We start from the raw sequence: 17,279 nt of genomic DNA on the forward strand, positions 1-17,279 counted from the left end.
TTAGTCTTATTAACTAAAATATTTTAACCAAATAAAAAGCAGCAGCACTATTGCATAACTAAGTCATGTTTGCTATGTATTTCTTTTAGAGAGAAACAACGGGTTTTAAAAGTCTTATATTTCTCTTTTCTTATAGTACCAGAGAGAAGCTGAGGAGAATCGACCAGCACAGCACAGCAGCAGCCTACCCTACCAGCATTACTTGAACAACAAAGGAAGTATCATGCAAACTCAAAGGAAGCCAAGAAACTTAACAGGGCTGTAGCAGAGTACATATGCATGGATCAGGTCCCTGTCTATACTGTTGAGAAACATGGGTTCAGACAACTGCTTGGACAGTTAAATAACAAGTATTCCCTTCCTTCACGGAACCACTTCATGTCAACTGAAATCCCTGCCCTATATAATGAAACAAAAGACAAAATCATGAGAGCCTTAGGGGAAACCCTTATTTTCATGCACCACTGACTTGTGGACCAGCAGGGCCACGTCCACATTCATGGCAGTAACTCTGCAGTTTATTACAGAATCCTGGGACATGCAGAGCTGGTGTTTGGGCTGTGTTGGGCTGCACTCAGAGCACACGGGGGACAGTTTGAGAGAGGCGTTGGAGGAGATGGTACATGAAACATGAAGCTGGACATGTCAAATATGGCTGGCAGTGGCATCACCACTGATAATGCCTCAAATAACAAGAAAGCATTTAAGCAGGACTTCACATGGGTCCCCTGCTTTGGGCACAACCTTCACCTAGCCATTAGCAAGGGTCTGGATATAGGCCGTGTGTCTGCAGCACTGTCGAGGCTGAGAAAGACAGTGTCTGCCTTCAGCAGGTCACCAAAGATGTCCCGACAGCTGAAGCAGAAGCAAAAAGAGTTGCAACTGCTGAACACAAACTGATCCATGATGAGCAGACACGCTGGGACTCAGCGTATCAAATGGTGGCGAGATTTCTGGAACAGCAGCAAGCGGTCTGTTCAGTTCTAGCCGACGATCGGAAGAAATGGCACCTCATGCCTAAAGATTCAGACATTACAATTCTTGAGACTGTAAAAGATATATTGAGCCCTGTCAGCTCTTTCACTGATGCCCTTAGTGGTGAAAAGCACACCACACTCTCCTCTGTCCTGCCCCTAATTTGGAAGTTATCTTCAACTTTGACCATTGAGGAAAATGACAGCCTCCTCAAATGTGAACTTAAAGAAAATATTGGTACAGATCTCAACGAACGATATAACGACGTCGACGGGGCTCTGCAGCTGGTGTTGAACACAGCCACGTTTCTCGACCCAAGGTTCAAGGACAGTTTTGTTATGTTAAGAGACGAGGTCAAACGAAATCTGATGGACACTCGCACTGAAACAGGAAGACAAACACCCGCTCCTCCTCCTCCATGTGCCACTGCCATGCAACCACTACCACTACCAGGCGTACCAGCGAAGAAAAGTAGAACGGATCTGAAGGGACTGTTAACCAGCATACAGGGGGAAAAGAAGGGTCAACATGGTGGTGGCGAGGATGCAGAGGACGCAGAGGCTGAACTAAAAAACGAGTTCACAATATATGAAAAGATGCCTGAACTCAGCGCAGGAGACGACCCACTCGCATGGTGGAGGACACATGAGAGAACTTTACCTCACCTTGCCCAGCTGGCGAAAAAGTATTTGTGCATCTCTGCTTCAAGCTCAGCTTCAGAACGTGTATTTAGTACGTCAGGGCTCATTTGCAGTCCAAGAAGGGCACGGCTTACAGAGGAGCACATTGACATGCTGGTGTTCCTAGCAAAAAATCTGAAAGTTGTAAAGAAACTTTAGGCTAGTACATTATTACACTACTTGCACCACCTTATGTGTGATTAGTCTGAGGCCGTTGAATAAGTGCACTACCTATTTAAAAAGAATTTAACTTGAAAATGCACTTTTCTTTTGTACTTGCACTTTAGTGCCTTTTGAATGTGTGCTTAATGCAAAAAAGTTTGAATTACTGTTTTAGTCATTCTGCTGTCTAAATGCCCTACCTCAAGAAGAATATTGTTTCATTTGCTAGTTGCTGGCTGCTACTTGAAAATGCATAAGATTGCAGTTTTTTTTTTTACTTGAGGCCTTTATATAAGGTATGATAAGGTATAAGTACTAAGTAGGTATTGTGCATCGTTCGGTTCGAGTCCTACAGTTATCAGTACCCCCATCGTTCCTGACGTTATCTGGACGCTTATCCAGGCTGGTCAGACCCCTAGTGGTGATTGCATCCGAGGAGCTCCGGGTCAAGAGCGACTGGACCTGTATATTGGATTACTCTACCCGACGACGGCGAGCCTTCCACGGCTCTTATGCTTTATGTGTATCACTAGGTAATGTAGAAGGTATGAGAAGGTGGTATGAGAAGGTATTAGAAGGTGGTATGAGAAGGTATTAGTAGGTGGTATGAAGGTATTAGAAGGTGGTATGAGAAGGTATTAGTAGGTGGTATGAGAAGGTGGTATGAGAAGGTATTAGAAGGTTGTATGAGAAGGTATGAGAAGGTGGTATTAGTAGGTGTAATGGTATGAGAAGGTAATGCACTACCTAAGAAGAACTTGACTTGAAAATGCATAAGATTGCACTTTTTTCTTACCCTGCCTTTTGAATGTGTCCTTATTGTTTTCACTAATGCAAAAAAAAGTTTTAATTATTGTTTACTACTACTAGTACTAGTAATTTTGCTGTTGTGAAGTTATATATGTTACACATATAGCCCTCGCCCTGTTATCTTTATCAAAACTGTTACCAACTGTAATACAAACAGTTCAGTTTGTCAGGTACATGCAACACAGATTACAGTGAGTGTTTACATCTGTCTGCTTGAGAAAATACTATGTTCTAACTTCTGCATCTGCAATAAAAATGATTGAAGTGAGATGAACAGTTCTTTTTAAATGTGTGATCTAAAGATAAACAAAGGGTTTTAAAAGTGTTATATTTATCTTATCTTATAGTACCAGAGAGAAGCTGAGGAGAATCAACCAGCAACAAAAGCTAAATTTGTTTAAAAAACAAAAAAAAAAAAAAATATATATATATATATAATGTTTTTTTTTTTTTTTTTTTATATATCGAAATGGTATCGAAGTATCGATACTTTTCAAGGTATCGTATCGAAGTCGAAATTCCAGTATCGTGACAACACTACTACATACGTGACTTCTATTGTATACTTGCTATACTTATTTTATTTTATACTTATCTATTTTGTCTAGCACAGTCTCTGGAGCGTAACAGAAAGAAGCATTTTGTATAAAAGTATTCTGTACTTCTGTATGACAACTAATAAAGAAACTTGAAACTTGAACTTGATTATTAGTAGTTAACTCAATGGACACCACGGTCTAGCCCATATTTGTTCCTACTGGGCCAACACTCTAAGACAGGGGTCACCAACCCGTCGATCGCGATCGACTGGTCGATCTTTGAGACTTTCCCTGTAGATCTTTCCCAGAATTTTTCTTTTTTCTTTTTTTAGATCTTTCCCTGAGAGTCCACATTACAGTTCTACTTTTGTTTTGATGTGAAAAGTGATGCTGCACTTAGCACTGACTGAGAAAGTACACATACAGTTCTACTTTTGTTTTGATGTGAAAAGTGATGCTGCACTTAGCACTGACTGAGAAAGTACACATTACAGTTCTACTTTATAAAATGCTAATTGTAAATATGTTTGTCAATGTTAATAATATGAGAAAGTCCACATTATAGTTCTACTTTTGTTTTGATGTGAAAAGTGATGCTGCACTTAGCACTGACTGCACTTAGCACTGACTGAGAAAGTACACATTACAGTTCTACTTTATAAAATGCTAATTGTAATTGTTTGTCAATGTTAATAATATGAGAAAGTCCACATTACAGTTCTACTTTTGTTTTGATGTGAAAGGTGATGCTGCATAAGATGACTGCACTTAGCACTGACTGAGAAAGTACATATTACAGTTCTACTTTGACGTTTTAATGTTGGACCAAAGCATTGCATGTAATTAGAATACAGACAAATACAAGTAATTTAGTTTAAAGTACAATCTTGGCTGTCTTTTTCTCTCAATGCTTCAATAGGTATATCTTGCCTTCACCAAAAAAAAAGTGATCTTGGGCTTAAAAAGGTTGGTGACCACTGCTCTAAGAGATAGGGATGCGTGGCGGTGTTTGCAGGGCTATATCTATATTCTATATTATAGCTATGGATACAATACTATGGCTCATTTGACATCAACTATCCATCGTTCAATATGTGAAAAAGAATAAAATGTTTCATGTATACGTTCACGCGTTATACCGTGGTGAATATAAGTATAGTTTCAGAGTGATCCTGGCTAATTCCAGAAAACGGCGCTATGGAGCAATGCGCTGGCGTTGCTCGCCTGGACACGCTACTATTTCCGAATCAAAATAGTTTTTTTGATGCTTTGATCGTCACCAACGGCATACGTTGTGGAGTAGAAGAAAAAGAAGTAAAAGAAGAAACGACCAAAACCCGAGATATCTCAGGTTTTCGGGGGTCCTGGCACTCAACACATGGCGAGATACCCCGGGATATCTCGGGTATGGCGTCCAAAGAGTTAATGATGGTTATTAATGATGATTATTAATCATCTCCTTTAATGAACCAAAGGAGAATTTTTTCATCTTTGACGGTGAATAACACCATGCTAAAATTTACCAGACATGAAAAATTGCCACTGAGCTCATTCAGCACCTTCTTGAGATCCTGTCTGTGTACAAAAAATCTAAGAAAATGAATAAAGGGCAGATGCTTAACACTATGGTGTCCGAGAACGAGTATATACGTGTTTCGAAAAAGAGCGTTGTGGACCAGAGCCACGAGTATATACGTGACGAGTTGTTATTGTTTTATTCCATATTTATAACGCTTCTTAGGTACCCAATCCACTACCAGCATCTTTTCACATATTTGATTTTCGAAACATGCAGTACCGGCCAGACCCGCTTAGGGGCGCCATCGCTCCACTGCAGTATCATTATGTGATTTAAAAAGAAAATGCAAGTACAGTTCTGTGGGCGGATCATAGATCCTTGATCCCAGTCGAACATCCTCCATCTTGGATCAGCTTGCCGAGCGTTTTTTTCAGTGTGGAATAATGGGATTTATGATTAGCCAATGTGCATATCGATCTACCAGAATCCGATGACTGGTGAGGAAATGCTGCCGGCGATCACATGGCCTGACGGTAGGATAATATTACCCCAAATTACAGCTGGATTGGACATTGTTTTATAACGTAACGTGATCGGTCAATGAAAATGCTATATTGAACGCACACTGTATTGCTAATCAATAATAGTAATCGGCATTCCCCGCCGCCCCCATTTCATCCATAGATGCTCTGTAATAGTCCGGATGCTACGCAGTTTGTTTTATTTCATTCGTATATATACAGCAGAAATGGCGTTTGATATAACGGCGCCAACGTTTAGCCTATTTTGCAGCCTCCTGCAGAAAAGCCTAGACTAAAAGCGCGATATACCTTATATTCACAACGCTATAAAATGACAACCAACCGATCTTCTTTAAGCCATTATGAAGGCACGGTTTATGCACTCAAGTGACAATGAGAATGGATAGATAGCAATAATATAAATGATATATAAAGCTCTTAGAAAGTACATCTGTTTGTTTACAATCCGCTGTCCTCTGAGGCCTAAATCGCCGAGCCCCGCCGGTCGCCATAGTGTTAACAGGAGGTTTTGTACATACAGTACTGAATTCTGCCATCCGGAGAATATAGAATATTATTATGGCCAAGTTGCACATCTATGGATCGGGCCAAATCTCCCCTTTCCGATGGCAGAAAGGGGATTTAGTATCAACAGGTGCCCCTGACAGTGCAGCAAAAAACGTGAATGAAATCCACTGTAATCATTTTTTATAATGTACATTTCTTTGTCATTTTTCATCAGATTGCAATGCCGTTTTTTTCTAGATGTTCACAGAGGTAGATAAACGAACTGCGTTCTGTTTTATGGCAATAGCGTTCAGGTTTGTGGGATATGATCCAGAAAAAAAAAAGAGAACGAAAAAAGTCAAACTATAAGTCAGATGATTGACAGGGGCTGGCGTGAGCTGGGAAGTGTCGTTTTTTTTGTTTTTTTGAAAGCCCATCGAAAGTCTCTTCTCTCAAAAGACTACACTCAAGTTAGTTTGTTCCAAATCCTCGCGTCTATAATCGCCTTTTTCCAACTCGATGCCCTAAGATTTCTATAAACTCATATTTCACTAATATCACGTTGACTGCTGTTTTGACAGGGTTAGGATTAGGGATGCCCCGATCACGTTTTTTGCCACCGATCAGGGTTTCCGTTAGAAAAAATTGTTGCCGGTCTCCGTGACCTGCAAGATTTCAATCTACCGGACAAATGAGATTAATTCCGGTCATAGTTTATTGAGCTTTAAAACAATTGATATAGGCTATATAAAGAATGTCATCCTCAAGGCATGTAGATTTATAATATTATTACTTAAAACGAGGCTACTTTTGCGTATAGTCATTAATATATTCCAAATAAAATAAGTCCCTCGATACTCCGTGCTGCTGCTGACTTGAAATAAAATAGACCGCGTATGTGGGCAGTCGGTCCGACACTAAACAGCAGTCTGTTATAATCACATTTTTATGAGCTAACGAATTCCGTTATATTGGACATTTGTATTAATTATATCAAGCGAAGAACTGAGAAATTTTGCAGAGAGAGGCGGCAACATTATCGTGGGTTTGCGTGATGTATATCTATTCTCCACCTCCCAACGACTTGGTGCTGGTCATAATGTCCGGTGAAAACAACTCCCTCCAAGCACAACTTGACCACCCGAACCGTACCAAAACAGGCCAAAATTAAATAGCCCATGCGACGAACGATTCATTACATTCGTTTCATCGTTGCTCCACCAAGCAGCCGGTCCAACAATGAAAGCTGTTATCAGCGCGAGCCGGCCGCAGTTAGTTTGCAAGAAGCATCCAGCTGCAGACCCGCAGAGCAGCTTTCCAGGTCTGGGGACCGCACTGTGCCAGCAAAGCTGGTGGGTTCTGTGGGTCTGCAGCTGCATGCCTTCCGCAAATCCAGCAGCAAGCTCTCGCTGAGCGAAGCAACGACAACAAACTCAATGATTGTTTCGTTCATCGCATAGGCCACCCAACTCCAGCCCATCCAAATACAATTCAAATAATCAAACTGTGCCCAGAGGGAACTATTTTCACCGGACACTATGACCGGAGAGATTAAATATGTCGGACTTCAACAGATTTTGCCAGTCAAATACCGGTAATTACCGGCTAACGGAAACGCTGCCACCGATACCGATCACCGATCGTCGTGAGCCATATCGGCCGATACCGATCCGATACCGATCGTTTTTGATTAAAAGAAATTAAATTTTATTTTATATACATTTTTATTTAATTTTTTTTTATAAAATATATATATTATATAATTAGACTTGTACTTGTATTATCTGCGAGACATCGCCACCACGCAACAAGCTCCACTGTCTGTGTGTACTCTAGTAGCCTCCAGCTACGGCCAGGATTCTCCGGCGCTGCAGCTGGACCCTAGTATTGGTATAACGTTAAATCACATTCACAAGCCCTCAGCTCGAATACGCATCAAATCAGTGTTATAAGACATTGATATCAGGAGCTATCTGTAGCTACTGCTAGCCGGATATAAAACGTTAATACAACGCCTCAGTGAATTATTTAGTTCAATGGGACATTTCGTTTTGAACAGTGAACTAGCTTGCGCTAACGTGAGCTAACAGCTAACAGGTATCATACATTCTACTAGACTTTGTGGAGCGTTTGTTTATGTCAGGAGCTATCGGTAGCTGGCCGGCTAGATACCGTTCGGTTAGACAATGCCTCATCATGTATTAAACTAAAAGTGAATAGTTGACTGGGTCATTTTGTAACGGTAGCTAAGCTAACGTTAGCTCAAGGAGACGCCGACACGCCGTCCTCCCGTGTCTCACTAGACTAGACCCGTGTTTACATGCGTGCTGGAGAGATGAGCAGACGCCGTCCTCCCGTGTCCCGTCCCACTAGAGTAGACCACTACTAGACCCGTGTTTACATGCGTGCTGGAGAGATGAGCAGACGCCGCACCACCCGGTGTTGAGACAGAACTCAGCGACAGCGAGTGAAATCGGGTTTGGACGATCGGCGAAATTAAAGCATTATCACAGATCACCGATCGCATATTTATACTGGTTATCGGCCGATAACGATCGGTGGCCGATCGATCGGGGCATCCCTAGTTAGGATCTTTACTCTTGGCTACATTTGGAGAGAAAAAAACCCAACGTTAGTTCACCACTAGCCTGCATTAATTTTAAAGAACACACAGCGTAGCTGCTAGTTAACCAGCTCACCAGTAGCCTGCATAACTTTGAAATCACACAGCGTAGTTGCTAGTTAATGTTAGCTACCTAGCTACCTGTTTGACTACCTAGGATGGCTTAGAGTAGACGACAGAGTACAGCAACTTGCAATGGGCCTGGTCTACAAGATACAGACGTGAAACATTGCCACTGAGCTCATTCAGCACCTTCTTGAGATCAAGTGTACAAATCTAAATCTAAGCAAATTAATAAAGGCCAGATGATTTACAGGGGGGTTTGTAGACTAGATAGATACAGTACTGAATTTTGCCATCCGGACACATGCCATTTTAAATATGAATATTGAATATCAGGCCTATAAATGACCATATTATGGCCATGTTATATATCTATGGATCGGGCCAAATCTCATCTTTCCAATGACAAGAGTTAAATCTGGATTTAGTACCACCAGGCACAGGGCAGCAAAGGCTACGCCATTTTTCACCAGATTGCAAACGTTTTTTTCCCCTAGACGGCACGGTGGTGTAGTGGTTAACACTGTCGCCTCACAGCAAGAAGGTCCAGGGTTCGAATCCCGCTTGGGGACCAGGTTTCCATGATGCCAGTTACCCAGGTGGGGTATCTCCCAGGCCTTTCTGTGTGGAGTTTGCATGTTCTCCCCGTGCTCGCAAGGGTTTCCCCCCCCGATAAGATAAACCCAATGGAAAAACATGCACAACAACAAGATCGCTAACGCTGTGGCGTCCTTGACGAAGACGGACAGGAGCACTTGGATTGGTCCCCTGGCGCGGCTCACGTGGCGCCTGTCTGCTCCCGGCTGCCCTTGGGGGGGAAGGACGACGGGATGGGTTAATCGCAGATACGCATTGTATGCATGGTTCGCATGTGTGCCAAATGATGACCTCGGAGCAGGTCCTAAATTATTATTATTATAGACGTTCACAGAAAGGTAAAGAAACAAACTAATTTATATTGTATGGCAATAACGTTCAGGTTTGTTCGACCCGTGAAATATAATCACGAAAATAACGTAACAATAATTTCCACGTCAAGCAGCTCCAGCTTCCAAAGCAGCTGGCGTGAGCTGGGTAGCTTACAGGTGCTCCCATAGTCCAGCAGACTGTACACAGAGCAGACTCCGCGGATGTCCGCGCGGCTCTTTGAGCTTTCATAGTCGAGCAGATCTCAGCGGACGTCCGCGGTCTATTTCCTACATTTCTCGCACCAGTTTTACTACATTTCCCACAATTCTGTCTGTTCTGCTGTACTGGCAGACCAGAGGGAACAATAGGCTTGTTCAAGATGGGATAGTGCACAGAACCAGAGCCTTTAGACCTTTTACTGTGTTACTGACATGAAGATGGAACACATTTTTGTTGTTAATATTATTTATATTACTGGTAGTTCATACAAGACTTTCTTTGTAAAATGTGTCATAATGACTGTAGCATTTGTGTGTGTAACGTACACTGTAAAAAATAAATGTTTTTTCACAGGAAATTCACTATTATTTTACAGATTACTTTTGTTTTTCTACTTTAAGTGTAAATGCCATACAAATATAGTAAATTACCTTTTATCAAACTATTAACCATTAAATAAAGGTTGTAATTCCTTCATAGTTAAATACAGTAGAGGTTGCATACTTCATTATCTAAAGATGGTAAGTTAGAGTGTAGAGCCATATGAAATCCGCGTTCACGGAATCGCGGACGGAATCGCGGAATTGACCAATAAAAATGGAATCAACTGCAAAACGTGGAATATTGCAGAATTTGGCCTAATCTGGACTGAAATTCCGTTTTTGGGTGGAACGCTTGGTGCACACGCGACCGGGGAGGCGGACGCTAGAGCGGGTTACACACAACACAGGCAGTCTCCCAAGCGTCTCGCTGCTTCGGTGTTTACATCGTCAAGAAGCTAATAAATTCCCCAATAAGCCCTCAATTCAGAGCAGAGCAGTATCCTAATGACTTTTATGCCTCCGGCGATAAGGTGTTTTGCTAATTCTGTCAACGTTCCGTTATGTAACGTTAGGACATGATCGCTTCTTGCTAAATCTAGTGCACCCATCCATTTGTTTAATGCAAACGAGTCATTATACACTGCCCTTTATAATCGAAATAAACTTAAATAGCTATGAAACGTTTTACAGTACATAGGACTATAGATGGAAATGATAGCTTCTTGCTAGATCTGGTTGATTGATTGAAAACTTTATTAACAGATTGCAGAATGGGTACAATACAGTACAGCTCAATACACACAATTGTTAAGGGGATGCAGACCAGAGAGAGACTTTCGTCTTGTTTACATCAGGGTCCCCCATTTTCAATTCATTTGTTTAATGCAAACGATTGTCATTATACACTGTCCTTTATAAACGAAATAAACTAAACTAAAGGTGCCTAAATTATGCATTACTATATTTCATCACAATAAAATAGATATAGCTATAGCTACTGACATTGTGATAATGTCAGTAGTAGCTAGCTGTATCTATTGTTTACACTTGAAATGTGTATTTTTATTTTGTCACAATATTATTTGAAAAGTATTGTGTAAAATGTAACTGTATTTCTGAGTTGCAGCACTTAAAAACATTAAATGGACTGTTATATCATATTCAATTGTAGACATTTATTCATTCCCACTTATTAGACACTATTTCTGGTGGTAAAATGAGCATAAAAAGCAAAATACAGAATTCTGAAATATTAAAACGGAAAAAACGGAATTTGGGAAAAAATTAAATGGAATTTGGAAAATAATAAAACGGATTTCATATGGCTCTATTAGAGTGTTGTGTTCACTCATAGTTAAAGACTGTAGAGGTTGAGTACTTCATTATCTAAACATGGTAAGTTAGTTAGAGTGTTGTGTTCAGTCAGACAGTAGACAAGTAGAGGTTGAGTACTTTATTATCTAAACATGGTTTGATTGATTGATTGAAAAGTTTATTAACAGATTGCAGAATGGGTACAGTACAGCTCAATACATACAATTGTTAAGGGGATGCAGACCAGAGAAAGACTTGTCTTGTTTACATCAGGGTCCCCCATTTTCAATTCATATATGACATACAGATAGACAGTACTGCTACGCCTATACATTTATGACATATCAGATTTGCAAATACAGTACTGTTTGTGATACAAAAGTGTCCAGAAAAAGGAGTGTATATACATTTGGCGTAGAAACTGTACATTGGTGAGTTAGAGTGTTGTGTTCATTCATAGTTAAAGACAGCCGAGGTTGAGTAGTTTCTTCTGATATTCCATAGTAAAGTACACGTTAACGTTACAATGTGTTGTGTTCACAACACTGTTTAGTTAAAGACAGCCGAGGTTGAGTAGTTTCTTCTGATATTCCATAGTAAAGTACACGTTAACGTTACAATGTGTTGTGTAAGCTCGTGCTTACTAAAAGCACGAGCAGTGAACTCCAAGCCCACGTGACTGAACTCAAACTAGAAAGAACAGACTAAGAAATGACGTAAACTCCATGATCAAAACTGCAAAAAAGAATTTCATCAATGACAAAACTGAGGAAAACAAAAACAAACCACGTGAACTTTGGAAATTACTCAATAATCAACTAGGATGCAGTAAAAAACTTAAAACCAGATTCTCAAACATAAACATAAAAACGGACAACACGCTCATCACAGACAAGCTGGATGTAGCCAATTACTTAAACATTTTCTTCACAAACATAGCCACAACACTGGTAAACAAACTACCCTCCCACTCAGGGCTTTATGGGGTAGAACACATACTAGCTTACTACAAAAACCTAGGGGTCCGCAAGGACGACTTCAAGCTGGAAATGGTAACAACAGATGAGGTACTCAATAAACTGAGCGCCCTCCAACCTAACAAGGCCACTGGCCACGACAACATCCCTTCCAAATTCCTCAGAGACTCAGCAGCCGCCATCACCCCAGTCATCACACACATAATAAACCTCTCCATAAAACAGGGACACGTCCCCAAGGACTTCAAAATTGCGAGGGTGACCCCTCTGCACAAAAAGGGCAGCAAATTAGACCCAGGCAACTACCGCCCTGTTTCTATTCTCACCTCCATCTCGAAAGTCATGGAAAAAATAGTCTACGAACAGGTCGAAAAGTACCTAGCGGAAAAAAATCTAATCTACGAATTCCAATCTGGCTTCAGAACATCCCACTCCACTGACACATGCCTTCTCTATTTGAATTACCACATCAAACAAGAGGTGGACGCAGGCAAATACTGCGGCATGGTCATGCTGGACCTACAAAAGGCCTTTGACACGGTCAATCACTCCATTCTGATTGACAAACTAAAAGCAATTGGTTTTGATAGTCTATCAGTGAGCTGGATGCAATCCTACCTTGAGGGGAGGGAACAGATGGTGGAGGTAAACGGTACCCTATCCCCCCCCCTCACAGTGAGCTGTGGTGTTCCACAAGGAAGCATACTAGGACCGCTACTGTTCCTAATTTATGCAAATGACATGTCGTCAGCTTGTGACTGCAACTTGTTCCTGTTTGCGGACGACTCAGCCCTGCTGGTCTCTGACAAGAACAAGTTACAGGTTGAAAAAACCCTCAGCTCGGAACTAGGCAGAATCTGCATATGGCTCGCTGATAACAAACTATCATTACACATGGGCAAAACAGAGTCCATTCTCTTCGGTTCAAATAACAAACTCAGCAAGACCGACGGCTTCTCAGTTACAGTGGGTGACAATATTGTCACAAGGAAAGATGAAATTACCTACCTGGGTTCCATCCTAGAGGCTAATCTATCCTGTGACAAAATGGCATCCAATGTAATAAAAAAAGTCAACCAACGAACTCGATTCTTGTACCGGATCTCCTCTCTGGTAAACAAGAATACCCTGAAGACTCTGGCAGGAGCACTCATTCAGGGGTACTACGACTATGCTTGCACCTCATGGTACCAAAGCACCTCAAAGGCGCTAAAAACAAAATTACAAACATCTCAAAACAAACTGGTCAGACTACTGCTTGACCTTACTCCTAGAACCCACCTCACCCCTGCCCACTTTGACAACCTAGGATGGCTTAGAGTAGACGACAGAGTACAGCAACTTGCAATGGGCCTGGTCTACAAGATACACTACACGACCAAGGTACCCATGTACATGTCAAAATACTTCCCAAAGGTCAGTGAATACCACGATCACAACACCAGAGGGAGCTCCACAAATCATGTTAAACCCAGATTCGGCTCAAATAAGGGACTAAACACGTTTCGCAATTATGCCACATCAATGTGGAACGCCCTACCCAAAGCTGTAAAGGAATGTGGATCACTACCCACTTTCAAAACCTCTCTCAAGGGACACCTACGGGAGACTGCAATTCAACACTGGCCCCTGTAAATATCCTAACCCAACCCCCTCCAATGTACAGTCATTTACCTAGTATGGTTGTCAATAGTCCAATGTACAATTTTGTTTGTTTGTACAGTGTCTCCCCCCCCCCCCCCTCAATGTACAGTTTTGCTTGTATATACAGTGTGCCCCCCCCCCTCCCCCCCCCCAACCACCTCCAATGTAGATTACCCAGTATGGTTGTCAATATCCCAGTGTACCCAACCCCCCCCCCCACCCAACCTCCTCCAATGTACAGTTTCTACGTCAAATGTATATACTCCCTTTTCCTGACTCCTTCTGTATCACAAACAGTACTGTATTTGCAAATCTGGTATGTCATAAATGTATAGATGTAGCAGTACTGTCCATCTGTATGTCATGTATGTCATATATGTCCTGATGAATTGAAAATGGGGGACCCTGATGTAAACAAGACGAAAGTCTTTCTCTGGTCTGCATCCCCTTAACAATTGTGTGTATTGAGCTGTACTGTATTGTACCCATTCTGCAATCTGTTAATAAAGTTTTCAATCAATCAATCAATCAATTCACAACAGCGTTTAGTCCTACGACGCGTCGCGATAATATACTATATTCGCGAAGTACACGTTAACGTTACAATCGTCGCGATAATATACTATATTCCATAGTAAATTACACGTTAACGTTACAATGTTGCGTTGTGTTCACTCATAGTTAAAGACAGTTGTGTTCACTCATAGTTAAAGACAGCCGAGGTTTCAAGTGATTCGTTGCAATGTACGCGGAAATGCCATAGCATTTGTCTAAGCGGGGCCTGAAAAGAAAGGCGCTTTACCGTACTGGCGTGCGGTGACGAATGCGGAAGCATTTTTGCACTGCTTGCTTATCATTAAGGAAGACGCTCACGGGCTCATCTCTCTCCTCGCGCCACAAATCGCTCGCGCGGCGTCACATTAAATGCAGTTCGATGTCAACCAAAACGCCGAGCAGCGTTTTGTGTGACACCAAGTCAGCGGCGCGGATGTCCGCGCCTCAGAAAATAGGAGCGTCGCACCTGTGGGTCTGCTGTCCGCTGAGATCAAAGCTCAAAGTCCGCGCGGACATCCGCAGAGTCTGCTCTGTGTACAGTCTGCTGTAGTTTTAATGGCGTCATTTCCTCCGTCTAATTCATCAGGTTTCCGCAAGGAAATACACTCCTACTTCGCTAATAACATTTAAACCCATTGGTAAACAAACGTAGTGCTGAAAATATACACTTTGAGTGCTTTTGATCAGTGTGATCGAAACCGATTCGCGCTACGGTAGCCCAAGGCTTTGATTGAATTGATTGAAAAGTTTATTAACAGATTGCAGAATGGGTACAGTAGTATAGTACAGCTCAATACATACAATTGTTAAGAGGATGCAGACCTGAGAAAGACTTTCGTCTTGTTTCCATCAGGGTCCCCCATTTTCAATTCATCATATGACACACATGACATACAGATAGACAGTACTGCTACATCTATACATTTATGACATACCAGATTTGCAGAAAAGAGAGTATATACATTTGACGTAGAAACTGTACATTGGAGGAGGTTGGGTAGGTGGGGGGGGGGGTTGGGTAGGGGACACTGTACAAGCAAAACTGTACATTGGAATATTGACAAAACCATACTTTGTCATTTACTGTACATTGGAGGGGGTTGGGACATTTACAGGGGCCAGTTTCGAATTGCAGTGACAGTCTCCCGTAGGTGTACTTTGAGAGTGGTTTTGAAAGTGGGTAGCAATTCACATTCCTTTACAGCTTTGGGTAGGGCGTTCCACATTGATGTGGCATAATTGCGAAACGTGTTTAGTCCCTTGTTTGAGCCGACTCTGGGTTTAACATGATTTGTGAAGCTCCCTGTGTGGTCGTGGTATTCACTGACCTTTGGGAAGTATTTTGACATGTACATGGGTACCTTGGTCGTGTAGTGTATCTTGTAGACCAGGCAAGATACACTACACTAGACTCATCAAAGAGAAGCCGCCTATTCTCGGTCCTTGCCCCACAATGGTGGAACGAACTTCCCACCACAGTTAGGACAGCCGAAACCCGTCCAATCTTTCGCCGTCGACTAAAGACGCACTTCTTCAATCATTATATCATTTCTGTCATTCAGTGGTGATGGGAGTGGCAACTGCTGTGCATCCACTGGCAGTGGTGGTGTACTTTTACTAGGCGAAGCAGTTTCATCTTCCTGCTTTATGTTGGAATAGTTGTGTGCTGCTTTAGGCTCTGTAGCAAACCCCAGTTTGCTCTGAAGGAGTATCTTCCTCCTCTTGGACGGTGGTGTCTTCATCTCGCAGCATACATCGGCAGAACACATGACCAAGCTAGTGTTTATTGTACTAAAGTTAGCCAATAAAGTCATTTTCAATTTTCTTCAGTTTGAATTATCATTTCGATTTCTGGCCTGTGGTGTTTTCTCCTAACCACATCCTAAGAGCATTAGCATAACATAGGCTACCGTTAGCTTAGCATACCAGCTACACCTGAGCAAGGCTGAACCTGGCATGCGAAAGTGGCTAGAAACGACCAACAGATCAGATGTGCAATCATTAGTAACTGAACATTTTACCTTGTATTTTTGTTTACCACCGGAACAACGAGACTCGAGAAAGGCCACGTGGTGTAGTCGACTCGCCGTCTATTCTAACTCACCGTTTGTTTTTCTGCAGTAAGAGAGTTGGACTTCCTGGTCACTTGTTCGGTCACAATGGGCTCAAAAAGTAAAGCGGGAGTGGGTTCTAGCTAGATTAGATACGGATTTCCGGTCCTATTTTTCGGTTTCAAAATAAAAGCACGATTATGCGCAAGTCTACAGCACACAACATGTATTGAAAAGGGTCAGCAGTAAATGCCACATACAAGTCCCATACACCATCGGAAAGCTGGGACCCGGCTAGAACCATTTGAGATGCAGCTCAATTAGGGTGATCAAATTCATATGATGCAAATGCAGGACAGCAGACTGATTTTGTGGGACAGTAAAGTAATAACGAATAGTTATGTATGAATAAGGTGTACATAATGTACAAAGCATTTGATCTAAATATAAGCATTTAGATTAATTGATTAATTAAAGTAAATAATTAATTAGGTCATCTCCCATAACTAATTTATTAAAAGCACAGTATAGCCTACCCATAAGACACATGCTAAATGCTAAATATATGTTCTGATGAATTATACAGTATTCACATAAGGTGCGGTATGCATAAGGTAAGTATATTGTCCTTTTAGGTGGGGGTCAGCTACTAGGTTCCTAGTAGTTGGATGTCTGGCAGCAGTCCCTGCCCACTGTTGTGGAGCCTGATGGCTCAGGTCCTTCAACATGTGCAATAGACTGGTGCTGCAGTCATTCTACCAGTCTGTAGTGGTCAGCGTCCTCTTCTATGCAGTGGCATGCTGGGGGGGCTACATCAACTCGAGGGACACCAACAAACTGAACAAGCTGGTGAGGAAGGCTAGCTCCGTAGTGGGAGTCGAGCTGGTC

The 17,279-nt window shown here is 41.9% G+C and overlaps 1 protein-coding gene across 1 annotated transcript in view; it reads right to left on the minus strand.

The window, feature by feature from the left end:
• The window catches only part of LOC311234412 (piggyBac transposable element-derived protein 5-like), a 40,819-nt gene extending 24,346 nt beyond the window's left edge, over nucleotides 1–16,473 (minus strand). Inside the window, exon 1 of the mRNA XM_084321582.1 lies at nucleotides 16,445–16,473. The gene's annotated coding sequence lies outside the window, so the exon portion shown is untranslated. The remainder of the gene's footprint in view (nucleotides 1–16,444) is intronic.
• Between the last annotated feature and the right edge of the window lie 806 nt (nucleotides 16,474–17,279).

Source organism: Notolepis coatsorum (assembly GCF_963971535.1).
Source record: "Notolepis coatsorum genome assembly, chromosome: 1".
In the NCBI taxonomy this organism is placed as follows: domain Eukaryota; kingdom Metazoa; phylum Chordata; class Actinopteri; order Aulopiformes; family Paralepididae; genus Notolepis; species Notolepis coatsorum.